Consider the following 13,983-nt stretch of genomic DNA (forward strand, 5'->3'; position numbering starts at 1 on the left):
TGTTTGACAATAGGACCCATTAAACCCCATGGACCCCATGGATTTGTCAAGATTTAAGTAAGTAATATTCCTTAAATATTAAACACATACATATATAGTTATTTTAGAAAACATTAATCAAATCAGAGCTTATTATGTCTATGTTGTAATTCTACAGTGCTGGGTCAGAGTGGTAGCCTGTTGCATTGTTTAGGGACAGGTGTGAATGTGAACCCGTTAGTGCTCTGGTGGGGTGCACGTGTGCCTTTTAGTATGATAAGTAGAGAGCATAACAGGCCACTCAGACAATATTGTTTGGATGTCGTGGAATTTTGATTAAGATTTGCATTGAAATTTTAATTCTTTAATGGATAATACCTAGATCTCCACCCTTGACACATGGTTTACCACCCTGTCTATTCTTTGTCTATCTGCTACAATATAAACTTAAAATATAAATCACATATTTAATTACATTTTAACAAACTTCTTCAGTTTCAGAATGTCACCAGTACAGAAAGGTCATCTATTCCATGTGCAGGATGTGATTGCTGCAGTCCAAAATGGAGAGAGCGATTTGAAAATGGACTCGGATTACACTGATGCAAGTGCCTCGGAGGATGAAGATGCAGGTGAAATGGACAAAGAAAACCACCAACCCATTGACTGCCCAGCCAATGATGATGTGGGCATCAAGCCCCAACCAAAAAAACACACTGTGGCCTGTGACAGGTTTCGCTGGTTGAAAAGGGAGTTTATCAGGCCCAATACTGATGTATGCAAAGACATGATTGCACATTCCCCAGAAAAGACGAGGAGAGGACGCTGCAGACACTGCAATAATGGATACACAAACACACTGTGTACGTAGCAAGTGCAATGTTCGCCTGTGCTTCTCAGATGAAAAGAACTATCTTAGGGACTATTACTGCAAGTAAACACAGACTTCATTTAAACCACACTGAATCTGACCAAATATTTTTTTCCAAATGTTTTTATTAATTGTTGTAGAATTATTACTTACGATATATAGGGTCAGGGGTAGCTCAGATAAGGAATTGGACTACCGTTCGGAAGATCCAAGCTTCAAACCCCACAACCACCAAGTTGCCACTGTGGGGCCCTTGAGCAAGGCCCTTAACCCTAAAAATAACTAAATGGATAATAAAAATATAAGTCGCTCTGAATAAGAGCATCTGCCAAATGCCTAAATGTAAATGTAAAATATATACTGCTATAGGGCCAAGTAAGTGAACAACCCTGCAAATGAATGCTTAAATGTTCTGTATACCTGTTCAGACAAAGTGAAAACAAATACAGAAATTCTGCTCACAACTAGGCCCAACGTTGCAATATTACTGTACAACATTTCCCTAGAAACTTACTAAAATATAGAAAAAGTGGAAAATCTTTAATTCCTACACCAGAGGCCTCCTGAAATTATATCTCAGAGGTCCAAAAAAAAAATTGCAATTTTTTTTCTATATTTGGGTCTAACAGGGATATATATATATATATGCATTGACAGTAATAGATATGCTCCTTTGGGCTCCCTGAACATATTTATTCTCACTGGGTCAGACACAATGGGCCTCATTTATCAAACTACATACGCACAGATTCATGCGTAAATCATTTGTCTGAGCATTACCACAAAAGTCAAGTCGAGTGGGATTTTATTGTCATTCCTCTACATACTGTAGCTTGTATACTGTACATTGGAACAAAATGTCATTTTCTCCAGGATCACGGTGGAGCAAGTGACAATATGTAAGATTACATAAACTGACAAGGACAGAACCATAAATAGGTATAACATGGGCAATAAACTCTAAACTAATGTTAATGTACTGTACAGTAGCAGGTTTAAAGGAGTTGCTTAGTGTCTGATGTGGCTGTGTAAAGTGTGGTGTGTGGTGGTATTTAGTCATACTGTGTTATGTCATTGGCTAACCCAAGGGTAACCTTTGGAAGGCAGCAGAGTGTTGAGTAAATTGCCTGCATTTTGCTGCAGATGGCGCGGTGGCTTCTGAACCTTCTGCCAGATGGAAAGACCCTAATGAGCCTGATTCAATCCACTGTAGGTCAGAAACTGGAGAGTCCCTGTATCTTCTTTCTGTAGGTGCTACTCATCCCTGTTTCTTAGGCAAAGATGGTTGTGGAGAGTCCAGGAGGGATCTTAGATCTTTTGACTCATCTTCTGAATTCACCAAGTATCTCCTACCAGACTGTTGTCTCTACACCTTCAGTGAGCTGGTTCCCCTCCTCTCTGTATGCTGGCTCATGACTGTTGCTAATTAGTACGCTTGATGATTGGGTGTAGTGGTGCTGGAGGTGTTATCAGTTAGTTAGTTAGTACTGTATATTGCAGCGTCAGTTTATTAAAGCAATTCCACAAATTGTCAGCAATATTATTGAGGGTGCATTGTACTTCATTCCAATAGTAAGGCACAAAGTAGAGCGAAAAAAAACAGTCCCCCTTAATTTGAACCTTTTAATCCAGTCTTTTCTTTGATCTGGTATCATTATATGATCTCTGAACTCAACTAAGGATGTTAAACATTTTGGCAGCTAGGATAGTAGAGCCTATAATCTTATTATAGATCCCAGTGATGACCCTCTGACCTTTTCAGATAACTCGCAATGGTGAGTATGATAGCTATCTTGTGTGATAAATTGACTGGTGCTGTGGTAAACAGCATCCAGAGGCTTAGGAGTAGAGCCAGCAGCATGAGCATGGAAAAAAAGCTCTGTAATGCGAAATGTGGTGCTGCTGATCCTAACACATAGGGGTGTCCAGGATCAAAAGTGTTGGCATACTGAATGCCATGCTGACCCCTGTCCACCACCAATAGTGTCTACAATAGTCAGGTGCGCATCAAAACTGGATCATGGAGCCGTGGAAGAAGGTGTCTATGTGTGTGTGTGTCTTACCTGGAGAAGGTATGGAAGCCAGTGGAGGCAGTATGATGCCCTGTGAAATGTTCTGCTGAGAAACCTTTTGGGTCCTGCCATTCATGTGGATGTTACTTGTGACATGTGACACATGATGCCCACTTGCAGACCAAATACACTCCTACATGGAAACATTGCTTTCCTGATGGAAATATGCTCAGGAATGCTATAAAGAACATGACGTAATAGATTAGGATTTATTTTTTCTAATTTCAAGTGCCTTACCTGGTTGAGTTGCAGGATTGCTGATTGGTGGGTCAAGGGTTTAAGCCCCACCATTGATGGCTTTCCAATTTCAACGAACATATTTTGTTCCCGAACCAAATTCCAATGTTTAATTACAGGATCCGTACCTGTCCTGTGATCTCAGTGGCAACAGGTAGGACAGACGGATGTGTTCAGACCTTTTTCTTTTTTTTTTTACTATTTGAGGATGTCTTTAGGACAGATTAAACACTACAATTCTAATAATCTTGAGGACAACTTAATGACCCTTTAAGAAACCTTAGTTTAAAAGCCCTTCCACAGATGACCTAGGGGCAAATATATAATTAGCAAAAGACATGATAGATGAGAGATAAGATTTGTACTTATAAATGTAATAATCTTTTTTTAAGCCATGTGATCATGAATTTGTTCTAGATTAAAAAATTAAATCTACTCAGACTTGAAAATTTTTAAATAAAGGTTATAATGATTATGTGTTAGCACTGTGCATTTACTGCAATAATTCTGCATCATAATAAATTATATTTATCTGTGCTTTTTTCACTTCAAACTTTGTGCTCTCCAGCTTTAAGCCAAAACAGGATTTATAATTGTTGGGAATAACAGAACACAGTTATCAAAATAAAAACTCCCTTTATTTTTCTTATACCTCAAGGTATAAGGCTTCAGCCATGATTGGACTGCCGGCTTTACATCTTAAACGCTGTTTAAATGTTCATGAGAACGACTGCAGTGGGCCTTAAAACACCTTAAAAAAGAGACTTAAAATGTTTTCCTGTTTGGTCATGTAGCAAGTTCTAAATTATATATATATATATATATGTTAAAAAAAAGTTTGCACGAGTTAAAGCATCTAAAAATATGTGAAAGCATTTAATTAACAGTCACAAGTTCCTGGCAGAACATAAACACTTACAGTAGTGGGTGATGTTGGAAGGTCATGAAAAAAAACTGTTTTTTTGGATACTTTTGTAAAAAAAAAAGAAAAATGAAACAAAGAAAAAAAATACTGTTACTTATGTCTTTAAAAAAAAAAAAGTGTGAAGAAAATGTGTGTATCTCAGGAGATGAAAGACATAAATAGAGCTGTGGCTCCTTTCATACACTGCATCTGCTGACTCATTCTGATGTGCGACGTCTTCTTGCACTGCGGGTGTCGATCCCATCACCTACTGTACATGGTGGAGGTTTGCGCCTTCTTTAGAACAGTTGTTTAAATAAAGTAATAAAGACTGTCCTGTCCTCATGCTAATACTTTTGGGCGAATACATCACTTCCTCTGTTAATTAAGGAAATAAAATCAGGGACAAGTGTAAATGCCGAAGTGTGTTAACCTTATACACAGACAACTAGGAGCCTGATTTATAAAGCTGGATATAAACCAATTGGCTTTTGAGAACTTATTCACAAAAGTATTTAAATCCTTTAAATTTGAAGGTAAATAAATAAATAAATAAATAAATAAATCTGCTTGTACTTGTTGAATGTGTAAATGAACGAAAAACCTTGAATCCATCAACTTTAAATGATATACTCCACATAGACCACTGCACTTTTATCTCTGAAAGTTTAAATCGCTTATTATCACATTTACAGCGATGACCACATTTCTCGTATCCAGAGCAACATATAAAAGGCCTTTATCAAAAAACACACGCTCCAGCATGGTCAGGGAATAAGAGTACTATTGCAAACACTTTCTCATTTTAAATAATAACCATTAAATATAGAATATAAAAAGTTGAAGGACTTTTAGTGGCTTAGTTAAGTGGTTAGCACTCTCTCCTTGCACCTGCAGGGGCTGGGTTTGATTCCCACCTCGGGTCTGCGTGCATGAAGCTTTCATGTTCTCCTTGTGTTTGGTGCGTTTTCTCCCACAGTCCTAAGACATGCCGATTAGGTTAATTCGCATTCCCAAATTGCCCGTTATGTGTCCTGGGATGGAACACAAACCCAAGATAGCGTTCGATGTTTATCACTCACATTATATAGTAAATATTGTCAAAATAATTTGTCATACAGTAGAAGTGGCTTCAAATAACTTCCGCTTCTGCTTTTTAGCCTTTACCCTGATTGTTCATTTCTGTGTCCCAGCTATCTGTGCACATGCCCTTATATGGAGTTTTGTGGGTGGCACTACATGCAAATTAGCTACGTCAGGTACTCACTTTTGCACTTTATCACTGGCATCCAAAAGAAGATCCGAAAAACATCAGCATTTCTGAACCCTTTCCAAATAAAGCGGTACATTTTAGTACACGCGGTGGTAAAATAATGCGAAAGTGTCCAGTAATAATAAACGAGACTTCGATGAGACTTCAATTTACACAACCAGTAATTACATGTATGTGTATGTTCTGAGAGATCTTTCCACTGGCTTTTTAATATTCTTGATCAACATTCTACTTAAGGTTCAAACACGTACTGTAAGTGTGTTTCTTCTGTACTCGCTGGCTTCCCAGGAGTGTGTTTACATGTGTGTGTGTGTGTCTGCAGGACACTCAACCTCGGTTCTTTCATCTTTTATCAAGTGCTTTCTGCTCTACCCACACATCAGGCAATCTGTCCATCCCGATCTCTCTTCTGTCTCCCTATTCTTCCTCCACCTCACTATCTCAGTAGCTTGCTTTCATCTGATAAGCATCACACACACGGAAGGCCGCAGAAAAAAACGAGTGAAGAAGTTTTTTTTTTTTTTTCCAGGGAATTTCATATGTCTGTAGAAACAGCTGATGCACTTTGTGTTTTTTTTCTTCTTTTTTTTCTCTTTAGTTTCTTGCTCTTGCTGTCTTCTGGCACGGAGAGAAGCTAAATGCCTCGCTTCACCGAGATAACCTTTTCCACAGGGCATGAGCATTAGTAACCTCCTTCTCTCAGGGCTAAACAAATGCCTTCTCTTTCTTTTTTCTTTCTCACTTTGATGTCTTCATTGCCAAGAAACATGACAGCAAACTAAAAACTGCCTTTAAGACCTTCATGCAGTCCAGCCTGATCTCACAAGATTTGAGACAACGTTATTTCTCTAGCCGTAACGTAGCGCTACATTGATCTTTTAATGGAAGACAAACCCAGCAGGCTGATAAAAAGCGCAAGTGTGTTTTCAGTCTTTTCTGTACGTCATGCGAGTCTTTAGGACAAAGAGTTTATATCAGCTAATTGCTCGTCTCCGCGAGGGCAGAAATCCTGCAAGTCTGACATTTAATCAGTTTTGTTAGACGTTTTATTGATTCTGGTAATTAGATGGTGTTCTGTGAGCCATCAACTGTCTGATTCACGTTTAGTAGCTCCAACTGAGTCATTTGTACTTTATTGCTTCAGATAAAAATCATTCAGTCAATTGTACAATGAATCGTTAATACTGGAATGGTATGGACACTATATATATATATATAAATAAAAAATTTTTTTTGGAAGTTGCAAAAAATATTATATATATAAAATGATTTTTGAAACTTCCAAATCCTTATAAGTAGTTTAAAAAAGGTTTTGTAATCCAACTGCATCAGCAGATTTTGTACAAACAGACATAATGTAAATGGGTATAAAAAAAATAAACGCCTTCAATTTTGTGTGCTGTTGCATATATATTAAAGCTATACTGTACTGTATATTGGCGTTTGATATAACAACTGTCAACAGATCCAAGTAAAAACAAATCATTGAACAATTTAAAGCAGCGGAGGATTTTCCTTTCAGACTGTGTAATTGTGCAAACCGATAGTGATTTCCATGTGAGGTGATTACACCGAGGACTATACACATCAGTGTGATGGGGCGAAACCTTCCAAATAAAAACCTCCACAGTGTGTCATCACTTCACACTAGAATTGATCCCAGAATCTCCCATTATACAGTAAGTAAAGCTACAAAAATTCACCACAACAACCTATTTCTAATACTGTTGCATTAGAATTTTGACTTAGGATTGGAGGTTTAATAGCTGTAGCTTTCTACACTACCTTATGCATAGTAAACTGTATGTTGCACACTACAATTTGAGTGCAGGAATATGCCTGTGCCATAGAAGTGATACGCTGGTCCATTCAGTACATTCAGGTCGTCAGCTGACTTCATTTATTGCCACATAACATTAAAGAAGTCTAGACCTGATCAACTGAAGCAACCCCAGATTATAAGATCACATCTCACAGAGGCTTGTACAGTGGGCACGATGCATGATGGTCCATCACCTCACCCGCCCCCCTTCCCACCCCGTTGCACACATCGCTCTGAACTCATCAGACCGTGATCTTTATGCTCCCTAGCAAATTCAAGACTTTTTTTTTCCTGAATAGTCTTCCAGCTGTTTAGTTCTAGTCATGTGAACTCTTTACTATTAAACACTATTAAACAGGCCAGTTTCAGCAATCTCCCTAGTTGTTGTCTTTGCTTGGTGCAGGACCTTCTAAAATGATATCTATTTTGGTAGAATACTCATTTTCCACACTTTGGTCTATTTAGGTCACTTGGTGGCAGAAATTCATCCAACACTCTTTCTTCGAATCTAAATCTTATTGATGTTTTAAAATATATATATAAAAAAAAAGCCCACTGTGAAACCCATACGCAGGCTTCCACCTATACGGTAAGTGTAGATCAGCCCTGTGATATTCATGTTAAATTTAAAATGGAAAAAGTGCCTTTCTAAATATAATGTACCTTTAAGCCTATTTAATGCCTTTACTTGGATTTCCAGGAATATTACCTCATGTAACATTTTCTTTTATATCCCGGAGCGATTCTTGCAAACATTTTCTATTTGCCTTATCCAGCCAGATTGAGAATATCTAATAAATGTCAGCAAGCTTAGAGTCTGCCAGCAGAGGCAATTTATCACTCAATGTTAAACAAATGAGAATTAAATGAGTTAAAAAAAAAAAAAAAAAAAAGGTTTTGGAAGTTCCAGTAGTATTCCTTCATTCATTCATGTGAGAATGTGAGTAGCAGTCAAAGATCAGAGAGAAATTCAGCCTCTGTCTTTATTCAATCAGCTTTGAGCACTAAACTCTCTCATATTTATTCAAAACATGGCTGTCAGAATCATTGTCTCCTACACTAATATTATGATTATTTAGTTCATGAGTGCACTGAATTAATGAACGCAGCGTCTATGGCACTGACAACCACCTAATGACACACTACCTGAGAGAGAGGGTGTAATTATTATCCTCAAACGCGCAGACACCAGCAGAGGGACAAAGAGAGAGAGAGAGAGAGAGAGAGTGCTATAATAACCCAGTCGAACTAAAACAACCACAACGCCATCTGGGCTGTGTTTTAGCCCATGTGTGTGTAGAGATTGTAAGTGAGGATTGTAAGCTCACGTGTTCTCAGGTATCAAGTAGACTGAGTAAGAAGTCAAACAAAGAAGTCAAAAAAGGAAGAAGTAATAGCAGAAATGAGATCCTTAATGTATCATGCCGAGTAATCGTCATCAGTCACAGACGAAGGCTGTACCGACAGTAATGTACACTTATATATAATATTATATATATATACACTCACCTAAAGGATTATTAGAAACACCTGTTGAATTTCTCATTAATGCAATTATCTAATCGACCAATCACATGGCAGTTGCTTTAATGCATTTAGGGGTGTGGTCCTGGTCAAGCCAACTACTGAACTCCAAACTGAATGTCAGAAAGGGAAAGAAAGGTGATTTAAGCAATTTTGAGCGTGGCATGGTTGTTGGTGCCAGACGGGCCGGTCTGAGTATTTCACAATCTGCTCAGTTACTGGGATTTTCACACACAACCATTTCTAGTGTTTACAAAGAATGGTGTGAAAAGGGGAAAACATCCAGTATGCGGCAGTCCTGTGGGCGAAAATGCCTTGTTGATGCTGGAGGTCAGAGGAGAATGGGCCGACTGATTTAAGCTGATAGAAGAGCAACTTTGGGGTTAGTGGATGGAGGATGGTTAGTGTCTTGCCCCTCCCCTGTTTTAAAGCACTTTAGAACAACACACACCAACACTACATTAGAGAAGGGGCGGAGCGAAGCGGGCTTTTTTTTTTTTTTTTTTTTTTTCACACCCCCGTTCTCTGTCCGCGGTCCAGGGCCAGGGGCTGAGAGGAGGAGCTGGCCGTTTGGTCGGGGTCTGGGCTGGTGGTCCTTTCCGCTGCTGCGGGGACCGGGGGGGTCTTTCTGTTCCCACGGCGGAGGGAAGTGGGTATATGGGGAGTGTGAGTGTGTATACCGTGTCTATTTTTGTGTGTCTACATGTGTGAGTGTGTGTATATTTGTTTGTGTGTATGAGGGTGGGAATGTATGTTTGTGTATATGTGTGCCTGGCTGTCTACGTTTAGGTGTCAGGTCAGGTCCTGGACCTCACTCAACATCCCCCCTGCCCCCCCTGTGGGGTGCCCCCGGCCGCTGGTGGGTTGGTGGTTTCTTGCTCCAGGGCGGGGCGCTCGGGTGAGCGCTGGCTCACTCGCGGCGGTCGCTGGGCGGGATCTGGCTCTCCTGGCTTGGCTGGGCACCGGCTGGGGGGTGGAGGGGCCCTGGGATCTCTGGACCCAGGGACCGGACTGCCTCGGAGTGGACGACCGCCGGCGGAGCCTGCGGTCCTGTCGCCACGGCCCCCTGGGGCGTCTGCACTGGGGCTGCTGGATGACCCCCCTCTGGGCTCTCCGCTGCCCCTTTCGGGGTGGGGGGGCTGTCCCTGCGGTGGTTCTCCTGGGACTCCTGTGCTCTGGGGGGCCTCTGGATGTCTGGGGCCCGTGTCTCCGCCGTGTCTGCTCCATGCCTTGCGGGACGGGACTGTGGTTCCCCACACACACTATTAAACATTTACATGGAGGAACCTTATGAACACAAGCGCGCTCACACACACAGGTGTGCACACAAACGTTCACACTGGTGTACAAACAGGTGCTCACACACACACTGTCTTTGCTGTTGCTTCAAAACAAAATGTTTATTCCAAAATATTTTATTATGTGCGCTGCTCAACAGGTTTTAGGATTTATGATTTACTGCGAATTATACAGATGTTGGTTATGGCTGCAATTTCTCTGCTGTTGTTTTCTCTCTTTTTCTTCAGCAGGTACGGAAGCAGATTCTGTCTATATTCTGTCTATAGTGATGCGCTGTGAATGCTTTCCAGGTGCACTGTATCTAGATTCATCTAAATCATCATGCTTGCGAGTTCAACAAAAAGTCAGCAAGTAGTAGAAAATTTTCAGTTCTGAGACATGAAATTGTGGATTTATACCGTACATCTGGCTAGTACTGTATCTTCACTTGCTCTCATTCAAACGTTAGTGCAGAAAAAGTTTCCATTTACTGTATTTTTATTCCTGCAGTAGCATTAACGTGTGTAATAGAAACAGCACACACAGTTTTGAAACACTTTATACCTAAAAGGCTCTCTGTTTGAAAAGCGATGTGCCATTACTATAAACGAGCTGTACAGTTTGAATGCTGTGTGTTATTTACTCTACCTGTTGTTCTTCTTCTGTACATTGTTCAACACACAATACGCCATAGTCTCTTAGGATTAGAGATTACCATCTTTTTATGCCATTATTTATTAAAAACAGTTTATGAGGTGAAATCAGTTCACTTCGGTATAAACCGTTCAAGCTTGTAATTATGTGCTTATGACATTCAGGCTTACAGGACTGAGCTCTGAACAGAGGATGTAAATGTCACCAGGTTTATCTATATGAATTATTTATCGCTTGCTTTGTGTCCTTATTTATTTATTGCACTTTTTCCTTTACATAACTCTGGATCGCAATTGTACAGTATTCTGAAGCTTTTCCAACTTACTGTAATGAACAATGGTGACATCATACACTGCCTGGCCTTCAAATAAATAAATTAAAAAATTTCATTTAATCGCCTTTACCTAAAGTGGGGGTCAGTTCATGTGTGAAAATGATTCCTCATGTTCCCAAAACCACTATTTCACATTTTGAATCTGGGAATATACCTGTGCCATCATGGAAGAGAAACTCCATAGATGTGATAACCTGGTCACTCAGTACATTCAGGTCGTCAGCTGACTTTATTTTATTGCCACATAATGTCTAGACCTGACCAACTAAAGGAACCCCAGATCACAACACTGTCTCCAGAGGTTTGTACAGTGGACATTGATATGGTGATGGGTGCATCGTTTCATGTGCTTCCCTTCTTACCCTGACGCACCCATCACTCTGGAATAAGGTCAATCTGGGCTCATCACAAAACCATGACCTTTTTCCATCGCTCCAAAGTCTGATCTTTATACAAATCTATGCTTTTTGCACTAACAAATTGTTTTCATATGGCCACTCCGCTGTTCTATCTAGCACTATCCTTTCAGGTTATGACAATGTGTTGTAGAGTTCTTAACCCAGTTCCAGTAATTTTAAATCTCCGTAGTTGTTTTCTTTGCTTAATGCAGCCCAGTAATTTGACCCTTCGGAAATGTCGACCTTTTTCTTCTGCCAGTCAGTGTAGCTAAGAAGGCATTATACAGGACCTGCCAATGAGCTGTTACTATAGCAACAATAATGCATTTGAATACCCACAGTAATACTAATCTGTCATTTGAAGTACACCTGAATTATTTTGTTTTATAATAAAATATTTTAAAAATTTTCAAGGTAGTGAAAGATGAAAGGTGAATTCTCATCAGCCAGTCCATCATTCGATTTTAGTTTCTCTTTTTGTTTTGTGAAATGGAGAGCTCACATCGCATGCCGATGTATTTAGTCACCTCACTGGATCATCATACACGTCTAAATTAGTGATGGTGTGAAAATACGAAGATGTTAAAGCCAAGGTCTCTAGCCATTCTTCACATCACAGAATCCATTTTCTTTCCTTAAATTGGTTGACAAATGTCTGGTCTTTACTCTGCTCGAGTGATTGGTTCAAGGAAACAAACAGCTCTGCTTGATTTTTGGAGCATCGCTAAATTTCACCCTGAAAATACAAAATATAAATATAATTCTTGCTGTAGAAGCAGTGTGCCTTTGAAAATCCTGGTATGTCTGGAAGATAAAGCTCTTCTCTCCACATTAATGAGAAGAAAAGTTCCGGCTCTTGAGAAAACGGCCCAAGACGCTGATGAGCTGGAGCTAACAGCCAGAGACACCTGAGCTGCTGAGATTCCCCACATTCGCTCCAGAAGAAAGCAGATAAAAAAAAAAAAAAACACTTCACACAAAAAAATCCTCTTCATCTTCGTCTTAGCCTTGCTGAAAAGAACAGCCTGACCAGGAAAAAGAAAGAAAAAAAAAAACGTACAGAAAAGCTCTTGCTTTGTTTGAAAATGATAAAATTGTAACAGTTTCAATTAAAAAATTTATTAAATCATGCATCACTTTTTTCTTTTTTATTCTTTTTTAGCTGAGACCCAGAGTCTGGGACACACACACACACACACACACATATATATATATATATATATATATACACACACACACACACACACCTAAAGGATTAAGAATTATTAGAAACACCTGTTCAATTTCTCATTAATGCAATTATCTAATCAACCAATCACATGGCAGTTGCTTCAATGCATTTATGGGTGTGGTCCTGGTCAAGACAATCTCCTGAACTCCAAACTGCATGTCAGAATGGGAAAGAAAGGTGATTTAAGCAATTTTGAGCGTGGCATGGTTGTTGGTGCCAGACGGGCCGGTCTGAGTATTTCACAATCTGCTCAGTTACTGGGATTTTCACGCACAACCATTTCTAGGGTTTACAAAGAATGGTGTGAAAAGGGGAAAACATCCAGTATGTGGCAGTCCTGTGGGCGAAAATGCCTTGTTGATTCTGAGGTCAGAGGAGAATGGGCCGACTGATTCAAGCTGATAGAAGAGCAACTTTGACTGAAATAACCACTCGTTACAACCGAGGTATGCAGCAAAGCATTTGTGAAGCCACAACACGCACAACCTTGAGGCGGATGGGCTACAACAGCAGAAGACCCCACCGGGTACCACTCATCTCCACTACAAATAGGAAAAAGAGGCTACAATTTTCACGAGCTCACCAAAATTGGACAGTTGAAGACTGGAAAAATGTTGCCTGGTCTGATGAATCTCGATTTCTGTTGAGACATTCAAATGGTAGAGTCAGAATTTGGTGTAAACAGAATGAGAACATGGATCCATCATGCCTTGTTACCACTGTGCAGGCTGGTGGTGGTGGTGGTGTAATGGTGTGGGGGATGTTTTCTTGGCACACTTTAGGCCCCTTAGTGCCAATTGGGCATCGTTTAAATGCCACGGGCTACCTAAGCATTGTTTCTGACCATGTCCATCCCCTTATGACCACCATGTACCCATCCTCTGATGGCTACTTCCAGCAGGATAATGCAACATGTCACAAAGCTCGAATCATTTTAAATTGGTTTCTTGAACATGACAATGAGTTCACTGTACTAAAATGGCCCCCACAGTCACCAGATCTCAACCCAATAGAGCATCTTTGGGATGTGGTGGAACGGGAGCTTCGTGCCCTGGATGTGCATCCCACAAATCTCCATCAACTGCAAGATGCTGTCCTATCAATATGGGCCAACATTTCTAAAGAATGCTTTCAACACCTTGTTAAATCAATGCCACGTAGAATTAAGGCAGTTCTAAAGGCGAAAGGGGGTCAAACACTGTATTAGTATGGTGTTCCTAATAATCCTTTAGGTAAGTGTATATATATATATATTTATATATATATATATATATATATACACACACACACACACACACATATATATATATATATATATATATATATATAAATTCTAGGTTAAGATTCACTTATACCACTTCAGCGCTGTTATTTCCGCAGTCAAAATATGAGTTTACCTTTTCTTT

This window comes from Clarias gariepinus, chromosome 2 (genome assembly GCF_024256425.1).
Source record: "Clarias gariepinus isolate MV-2021 ecotype Netherlands chromosome 2, CGAR_prim_01v2, whole genome shotgun sequence".
Taxonomy (NCBI): Eukaryota; Metazoa; Chordata; class Actinopteri; order Siluriformes; family Clariidae; genus Clarias; species Clarias gariepinus.